At 38.6% G+C, this 9,720-nt stretch overlaps 1 non-coding gene across 1 annotated transcript; it reads right to left on the bottom strand.

The window, feature by feature from the left end:
* Nucleotides 1–5,899: 5,899 nt before the first annotated feature.
* Nucleotides 5,900–6,007, bottom strand: LOC148567817 (small nucleolar RNA R71). The gene has a single exon (XR_015883010.1). It is a non-coding gene; the product is annotated as a small nucleolar RNA R71 (small nucleolar RNA).
* Between the last annotated feature and the right edge of the window lie 3,713 nt (nt 6,008–9,720).

Raw genomic sequence — 9,720 nt, 5'->3', positions numbered from 1 at the left:
CAACCTTACAGAGCACCTCACCTGAGACAGTCCTAAGGATCACAGAATACCCAACAGCAGACCTCTCAATTTACTCACCCTTCTTCGTCTCCTAATAAAGAGTTACTAAAATTTTTTGAGCGAAGTCAACAGACCATGGAAAATAACATTAATGCCAGTCTGAATGGTCTGACCGCTACTTTGCAAGCTCTTGTCTCACAGATTGGATCAATGCAAAATTCCAATAACCAACCTTAAAGTTCCACTGGAATTCCCTCTCAACCATTACCCAATCCAAAGGGAGGCATTAATGCCATCACCCTAAGGTCCGAAAACACACTGCAGGAGAAGAATCAGCAGGAACCAAGCTTACCAGAACACGCCTCAGCTGAAAACATAGTAGAAATAGAAGATGTTGAAGAGGAAGAGGACATACAGGACATAGCTGAAAAAGAAGAAGTCCAACCATAGGAGGAAGCACCAAGAGGCGCAGACACTACAGAAAACACCACTCCCATTCCATTTCCACAACTTGCAAGGAAGCCCAGGAAGCAGCTGGAACCCGATCCCAAAATGGTAGAAATATTCAAAAAGGTTGAGGTAACTGTTCCTCTTTTTGATGTTATTCAACAGGTACCTAAATATGCAAAGTTTCTAAAAGATTTATGTATACATAAAGACAAAATTAATGAATTAGAAATTATTCCTTTAGGTAGTTCCATATCTGCTTTAATGGGAGGATTACCTGAGAAGTGTAGTGACCTAGGTCCTTGTATAGTTAGTTGTACTATTGGTGGAGTAGTAATCTATGATTGCATGTGTGATTTAGGAGCATGTGTTAGTATAATGCCTTTGTCTATATATGATATTTTGAGGCTCCCTCCCTTAAAAAGGTCGGCAGCTCGTTTTGTGTTAGCAGATAAAAGCATTATTACAGTGGCTGGAGTTGCTGAAGATGTTTTAGTGAACATTAAAGGGCTTACATTCCCCACTGATTTTTATATCTTGGAGATGCCCAATAATGACTTAGATAAGCCATCATCAATCCTACTTGGAAGACCATTCCTGAAGACATCAAAATTCATATTAGATGCTTTTTTAGGAACATACTCTTTAGAAATAGATGGCCACATAGTAATCTTCAATCTGAATAGAGTCATAAACAACCCTCCAGAAGAACATTCTATCTTCTAGTGTGATGTCATAGATGAAACTGTAGCTGAAGTCCATAAGGAAGAGTTAGAAGAGAGGCACATTGGACAAGGTCCAAGTGTGGGGATCCTCTTGACTGACAATAAGGGCTCCTCAGCATTTTCACAAGCTCCAGACAGTCCAGAGCCTACCCATGATCAGAAGTTGGAACTGAAACCTCTTCCTCCACATCTCAAATATGCTTATCTTGAAGATGAGCAGAAGTTCCCCGTTATCATTGCAAGGGAACTCACTTCCCAACAAGAAGAGCAGTTACTTGATGTACTGAGGAGGCATAAGAAAGCAATTGGGTGGAGTTTGGCAGACATAGTAGGCATCAACCCTCAAGAATGTGAGCACAGAATATTTTTAGAAGAGGGAGCAAGACCTGTCCGTCAACTCCAAAGAAGATTGAATCCCACTATCTTGGAAGTTGTCAAAAAGGAAGTGACCAGACTATTGGAAGTAGGTATCATCTATCCCATTTCAGACAATGAATGGGTTAGCCCAGTACAAGTGCTGCCCAAGAAGTCTGGAGTCACTACAGTGAAGAATGAGCATGGAGAGCTCATAGCAACCAGAGTTCAGAATTCTTGGAGAGTCTGCATTAATTACAGGCGTCTCAACCAAGCTACCCGTAAGGATCATGATGAGCGGATAATTTATACGCTTTTTGACATTGTTTTTAGTATGTTTTTAGTAGGATCTAGTTACTTTTAGGGATGTTTTCATTAGTTTTTATGTTAAATTCACATTTCTGGACTTTACTATGAGTTTTTGTGTTTTTCTGTGATTTCAGGTATTTTCTGGCTGAAATTGAGGGACTTGAGCAGAAATCAGATTCAGAGGTTGAAGAAGGACTGCTGATGCTGTTGGATTCTGACCTCCCTGCACTCAAAGTAAATTTTCTGGAGCTACAGAACTCGAACTGGCGCGCTTCCAATTGCGTTGGAAAGTAGACATCCAGGGCTTTCCAGCAATATATAATAGTCCATACTTTGGCCAAGAATAGATGACTTAAACTGGCGTTCAACGCCAGCTCTCTGCCCAATTCTGGCGTCCAACGCCAGAAAAGGATCCAAAACCAGAGTTGAACGCCCAAACTGGCACAAATACTGGCGTTCAACTCCAAGAAGGACCTCTACACGTGCAGCACTCAAAGCTCAGCCCAAGCACACACCAAGTGGGCCCCGGAAGTGGATTTATGCATCAATTACTTATTTCTGTAAACCCTAGTGACTAGTTTATTATAAATAGGACCTTTTACTATTGTATTAGACATCTTTGGTCTCAGTTTTTATCCATTGTTCATCTTAGGAGACTATTGATCACGTTTTAGGGGGCTGACCATCTCGGCCATGCCTGGACCTTCACTTATGTATTTTTAACGGTAGAGTTTCTACACTCCATAGATTAAGGTGTGGAGCTCTGCTGTTCCTCAAAGATTAATGCAAAGTACTACTGTTTTCTATTCAATTCATCTTGTTTCGCTTCTAAGATATTCATTCGCACTTCAATCTGAATGTGATGAACGTGACAATCATCATCATTCCCTATGAACGCGTGCCTGACAACCACCTCCGTTCTACCTCCGATTGAATGAGTATTTCTTAGATGTCTTAATCAGAATCTTCGTGGCATAAGCTAGAATGATGGTGGCATTCAAGAGAATCCAGAAAGTCTAAACCTTGTCTGTGGTATTCCGAGTAGGATTCAATGATTGAATGACTGTGACGAGCTTCAAACTCGCGAGTGCTGGGCGTTAGTGACAGACGCAAAAGGAGGGTGAATCCTATTCCAGCATGATCGAGAACCGACAGATGAATAGCCGTGCCGTGACAGGATGCGTTGATCATTTTCACTGAGAGGAGGGGATGTAGCCACTGACAACGGTGATGCCCTTGCATAAAGCCAGCCATGGAAAGGAATAAGACTGATTGGATGAAGATAGCAGGAAAGCAGAGATTCAGAGGAACGAAAGCATCTCCATTCGCTTATCTGAAATTCCCACCAATGAATTACATAAGTATTTCTATCCCTATTTTATTATATTAAATTCGAAAACACCATTATCAATTTATATCTGCCTAACTGAGATTTGCAAGGTGACCATAGCTTGCTTCATACTAACAATCTCCGTGGGATTCGATCCTTACTCACGTAAGGTATTACTTGGACGACCCAGTGCACTTGCTGGTCAGTTACACGGAGTTGTGAACCGTGGTCTTGGCATCATGTTTTTGGCGCCATTACCAGGGAAAGAAAGAGCGATGAATTTTACATACTTAAAGTGTGATCACGATTCCGCGTACCAAGTTTTTGGCGCCGTTGCCGGGGATTGTTCGAGTTTGGACAACTGACGGTTCATCTTGTTGCTCAGATTAGGTAATTTTCTTTTTGTTTTCTTTTCAAAAATTTTTCAAAAATATTTCAAAAATTTCTCATCTGTTTTCGAAAAAAAAAAATGTTTTAAAAAAAAAATATTTTTATTCAAAATTTTTAAGAATGAATTCTAGTGTTTCATGAAGCATGTGAAGCCTGGCTGGCTGTAAAGCCATGTCTAAATTTATTTGGACTGAGGCTTGCAATTTGTTATCAAGAGCAATATACTCTGATGTTAAATGCTGAAGCTTGGCTGGCCATTGGCCCTGTCTAGTGTTTTGGACTGGAGCTTTCATTGAAAGCTTGGCTGGCTAGTGAGCCATGTCTAATTCCTGGACTGAAACTTTAGACTAAGAATGCAAGATTCCTGGAATTCATGATAAAAATTTTGGAATCCTTATTTTTTCTTTTTCATATAAATTTCGAAAAAATCCAAAAAAATTAGAAAATCATAAAAATCAAAAAAATATTTTGTGTTTCTTGTTTGAGTCATGAGTCATGTCATAAGTTTGGTGTCATTTGCATGTGCATCTTGCATTTTTCGAAAATATCATGCATTCATAGTGTTCTTCATGATATTCAAGTTGTTCTTGGTAAGTCTTCTTGTTTGATCTTGATGTTTTCATGTTTTGTGTCTTTTCTTGTTTTACATGTGCATTTTTCGTTTCTTAGAGTCTAAACATGAAAGATTTCTAAGTTTGGTGTCTTGCATGTTTTCTTTGCATTAAAAATTTTTCAAAATTGTGTCTATGATGTTCATCTTGACATTCAAAGTGTTCTTGGTGTTCATCTTGACATTCATAGCATTCTTGCATGCATTTATTGTTTTGATCCATAACTTTCATGCATTGCATCATTTTTCCTATTTTCCTCTCTCATCATAAAAATTCAAAAAACAAAAAAATATCTTTCCCTTTTTCTCTCATCAAATTCGAAAATTTGAGTTGACTTTTTCAAAAATTTTTAAAATCAAGTTGTTTCTTATGAGTCAAATCAAATTTTCAATTTGAAAATCTTATCTTTTTCAAAATCTTTTTCAAAAATCAAATCTTTTTCAAAATTCTTAGTTATTTTCGAAAATTCCAAAAATATTTTTCAAAAATCTTTTTCTTATTTTTATATCAAATTTTCGAAAATAACATAATCATTTAATGTTTTGATTCAAAAATTTGAAGTTTGTTACTTGCTTGTTAAGAAAGATTCAAACTTTAAGTTCTAGAATTATATCTTGTGATTTCTTATGAATCAAGTCATTAATTGAGATTTTAAAAATCAAATCTTTTTCAAAACTAATTTCTAAAATATCTTCTTATCTTACCTTTTTCAAAAATATGATTTCAAAATATCTTTTCTAACTTCCTAACTTCTTATCTTTTCAAAATTTGTTTCAACTAACTAACTAACTTTTTGTTTGTTTCTTATCTTTTTCAAAACCACCTAACTAACTCTCTCTCTCTCATTTTCGAAAATATCTTCCCCCTTTTTCAAAATTTCTTTTTAATTTATTAATTATTTTAATTTTTAAATCTTAATTTTCGAAAATTACTAACATTTTTCAAAAACTATTTTCAAAAATCACTAACTCTTTTTCAAAAATTATTTTCGAAAATTCCTTCTCTCTCATCTTATTCTATTTATTTATTCATCTACTAACATCTCATCTCACATCTCAACCCTCCTCACAGTTGTGTTTCTTCCATTATATTACATTCTTTGTCCCCCTCTCTTCTTCTACTCACACAGGGATCCCTATACTGTGGTATAAAGGATCTCTATTATTATTATTATTTTTCTGTGCCCTCTTCTTTGTCATATGAGCAGGAGCAAGGACAAGAATATTCTTGTTGAAGCAGATCCAGAACCTGAAAGGACTCTGAAGAGAAAACTAAGAGAAGCTAAATTACAACAATCCAGAGATAACCTTTCAGAAATTTTCGAACAGGAAGAGGAGATGGCAGCCGAAAATAATAATAATGCAAGGAGGATGCTTGGTGACTTTACTGCACCTAATTCAAATTTACATGGAAGAAGCATCTCCATTCCTGCCATTGGAGCAAACAACTTTGAGCTGAAACCTCAATTAGTTTCTCTGATGCAGCAGAACTGCAAGTTTCATGGACTTCCATCTGAAGATCCTTTTCAGTTCTTAACTGAATTCTTGCAGATATGTGATACTGTTAAGACTAATGGAGTAGATCCTGAAGTCTACAGGCTCATGCTTTTCCCTTTTGCTGTAAGAGACAGAGCTAGAGTGTGGTTGGACTCTCAACCCAAAGACAGCCTGAACTCTTGGGATAAGCTGGTCAAGGCTTTCTTAGCCAAGTTCTTTCCTCCTCAAAAGCTGAGCAAGCTTAGAGTGGATGTTCAAACTTTCAGATAGAAAGAAGGTGAATCCCTCTATGAAGCTTGGGAGAGATACAAAGGACTGACCAAAAAGTGTCCTTCTGACATGCTTTCAGAATGGACCATCCTAAATATATTCTATGATGGTTTATCTGAGTTATCTAAGATGTCATTGGATACCTCTGCAGGTGGATCCATTCACCTAAAGAAAACGCATGCAGAAGCTCAAGAACTCATTGACATGGTTGCAAATAACCAGTTCATGTACACTTCTGAAAGGAATCCTGTGAACAATGGGACACCTATGAAGAAGGGAGTTCTTGAAGTTGATACTCTGAATGCCATATTGACTCAGAACAAAGTATTGACTCAGCAAGTCAATATGATTTCTTAGAGTCTGAATGGAATGCAAGCTGCATCCAACAGTACTCAAGAGGCTTCTTATGAAGAAGAAGCTTATAATCCTGAGAACCCTGCAATAGCAGAGGTGAATTACTTAGGTGAACCTTATGGAAACACCTATAACTCATCATGGAGAAATCATCCAAATTTCTCATGGAAGGATCAAAAGCCTCAACAAGGCTTTAATAATGGTGGAAGAAACAGGTTCAACAATAATAAACCTTATCCATCATCCACTCAGCAACAGACAGAGAACTCTGAACAAAATACTTCTAATTTAACAAACTTAGTCTCTGATCTGTCCAAGGCCACTGTGAGTTTCATGAATGAAATAAGGTCTTCCATTAGAAATTTGGAAGCACAAGTGGGCCAGCTGAGTAAAAGGATCACTGAAATCCCTCCCAGTACTCTCCCAAGCAATACAGAAGAGAATCCAAAAGGAGAGTGCAAGGCCATCGACATAAGAAAAATGGCTGAACCCAATAAGGGAGAGGAGGACGTGAATCCCAAGGAGGAAGACCTCCTGGGACATCCAGTGACCAACAAGGAGCTTCCCTCTGAGGAACCAAAAGAATCTGAGACTCATCTAGAGACCATAGAGATTCCTTTGAACCTCCTTATGCCCTTCATGAGCTCTGATGAGTATTCCTCTTCTGAAGAGAATGAGGATGTTACTGAAGAGCAAACTGCCAAGTTTCTTGGTGCAATCATGAAGCTAAATGCCAAATTATTTGGCATTGATACTTGGGAAGTTGAACCTCCCTTGTTCATCAATGAACTAAGTGATCTGGATCAACTGACATTGCCTCAGAAGAGACAGGATCCTAGGAAGTTCATAATACCTTGTACCATAGGCACCATGATCTTTAAGACTCTGTGTGACCTTGGTTCAGGAATAAACCTCATGCCCCTCTCTGTAATAGAGAAACTGGGAATCTATGGGGTGCAAGCTGCTAAAATCTCATTAGAGATGGCAGACAATTCAAGAAAACAGGCATATGGACAAGTAGAGGACGTGTTAGTAAAGGTTGAAGGCCTTTACATCCCTGCTGATTTCATAGTCCTGGATACTGGAAAGGAAGAGGATGAATCCATCATCCTAGGAAGACCTTTCCTGGACACAGCAAGAGCTGTGATTGATGTTGACAGAGGTGAAATAGTCCTTCAATGGAATGAGGACTCCCTTGTGTTTAAAACTCAAGGATCTCCCTCTGCAACCATGGAGAGGAAGCATGAAAAGCTTCTCTCAAAGCAGAGTCAACCCAAGCCCCCACAGTCAAACTCTAAGTTTGGTGTTGGGAGGCCACAACCAAACTCTAAGTTTGGTGTTGAACTCCCATATCCAAACTCTAAGTTTGGTGTTGGAGAGTTTCAACAATGCTCTGAACATCTGTAAGGCTCCATGAGAGCCCACTGTCAAGCTATTGACATTAAAGAAGCGCTTGTTGGGAGACAACCTAATGTTTATTTGTCTAATTTTTATTTTCATTGTTTTTCATGTCTTTATAGGTTCATGATCATGTGGAGTCACAAAATAAATAGAAAAATTGAAAACAGAATCAAAAATAGCAGAAGAAAAATCACACCCTGGAGGAGCATCTGTTTGGCGTTCAGCGCCAGAACAGAGCATGGTTCTGGCGCTGAACGCCCAAAATGGGCAGCTTCTGGGCGCTGAACGCCAGAACAGGCATGATTCTGGCGTTCAACACCAGAAATGGCACACAAATGGGCGTTGAACGCCCAAAATGGCCACCAACCTGGCGCTGAACGCCCAGAGTTGTGTGCAAGGGCATTTTGCATGCCTAAATTGGTGCAGGGATGTAAATGCCTTGACACCTCAGGATCTGTGGACCTCACAGGATCACCTCAGGATCTGTGGACCCCACAGGATCCCCACCTACCTCGACTCACTCTCTTCTCTCTTCTCAATCATCCTCTATTCCCAATAAACACTCTTCCCTATTAACCCTTTACCACTCACATCCATACACCCACTTTCCTTCAAAATTCAACATCTCTTTCCCACCCAATCCCACCCATATGGCCGAATACACACCTCCCTCCATCTCCTCTATATCTTCTTCTTCTTCTTCTTCTATTCCTTCTTCTTTTGCTCGAGGGCGAGCAACATTCTAAGTTTGGTGTGGTAAAAGCATAGCTTTTTTGTTTTTTTCCATAACCATTGATGGCACCTAAGGCCAGAGAAACCTCTAGAAAGAGGAAAGGGAAGACAAAAGCTTCCATCAAAGGTCTATAGCACAGTGGTAGAATATTTGACTGCAAATCAAGAGATCCCTGAGATACCTCAGGGGATACATTTCCTTCCACACAATTATTGGAAGCAACTAAGGGTGGAACATCAAGAGCACTCCATCATGCTTCATGAAATAAGAGAAGATCAAAAAGCAATGAGGGAGGAGCAACAAAGGCAAGGAAGAGACATAGAAGAGCTCAAGGACATCATTGGTTCCTCAAGAAGGAAACGCCACCATCACTAAGGTGGATTCATTCCTTGTTCTTATTTCTTCTGTTTTTCGTTTTCTATGTTATGTGCTTATCTATATTTGTGTCTTCATTACATGATCATTAGTAGTTAGTAACTATGTCTTAAAGTTATGAATGTCCTATGAATCCATCACCTCTCTTAAATGAAAAATGTTTTAATTCAAAAGAACAAGAAGTACATGAGTTTCGAATTTATCCTTGAACTTAGCTTAATTATATTGATGTGGTGATAATGCTTCTTGTTTTCTGAATGTATGCTTGAACAGTGCATATGTCTTTTGAAGTTGTTGTTTAAGAATGTTAAATATGTTGGCTCTTGAAAGAATGATGACTAGGAGACATGTTATTTGATAATCTGAAAAATCATAAAAATGATTCTTGAAGCAAGAAAAAGCAGCAAAGAACAAAGCTTGCAGAAAAAAAAAAGAAAAAATAGGCAAAAAAAAATGATATAGAAAGAAAAAGAAAAAGCAAGCAGAAAAAGCCAAAAGCTCTTAAAACCAAGAAGCAAGAGCAAAAAGCCAATAACCCTTAAAACCAAAAGGCAAGGGCAATAAAAAGGATCCCAAGGCTTTGAGCATCAGTGGATAGGAGGGCCTAAAGGAATAAAATCCTGGTCTAAGCGGCTAAACCAAGCTGTCCCTAATCATGTGCTTGTGGCGTGTAGGTGTCAAGTGAAAACTTGAGACTGAGCTGTTAAAGTCAAGGTCCAAAGCAAAAAAAAAAAAAAAAAGAGTGTGCTTAAGAACCCTGGACACCTCTAATTGGGGACTTTAGCAAAGCTGAGTCACAATCTGAAAAGGTTCACCCAATTATGTGTCTGTGGCATTTATGTATCCGGCGGTAATACTGGAAAACAAAGTGCTTAGGGCCACGGCCAAGACTCATAAAGAAGCTGTGTTCAAGAATCATCATATT

The sequence above is a fragment of the Arachis ipaensis genome, chromosome B4 (genome assembly GCF_059453495.1).
Source record: "Arachis ipaensis isolate K30076 ecotype BB chromosome B4, ASM5945349v1, whole genome shotgun sequence".
Lineage (NCBI taxonomy): Eukaryota > Viridiplantae > Streptophyta > Magnoliopsida > Fabales > Fabaceae > Arachis > Arachis ipaensis.
This window is presented reverse-complemented; position numbering and strand designations above follow the sequence as displayed.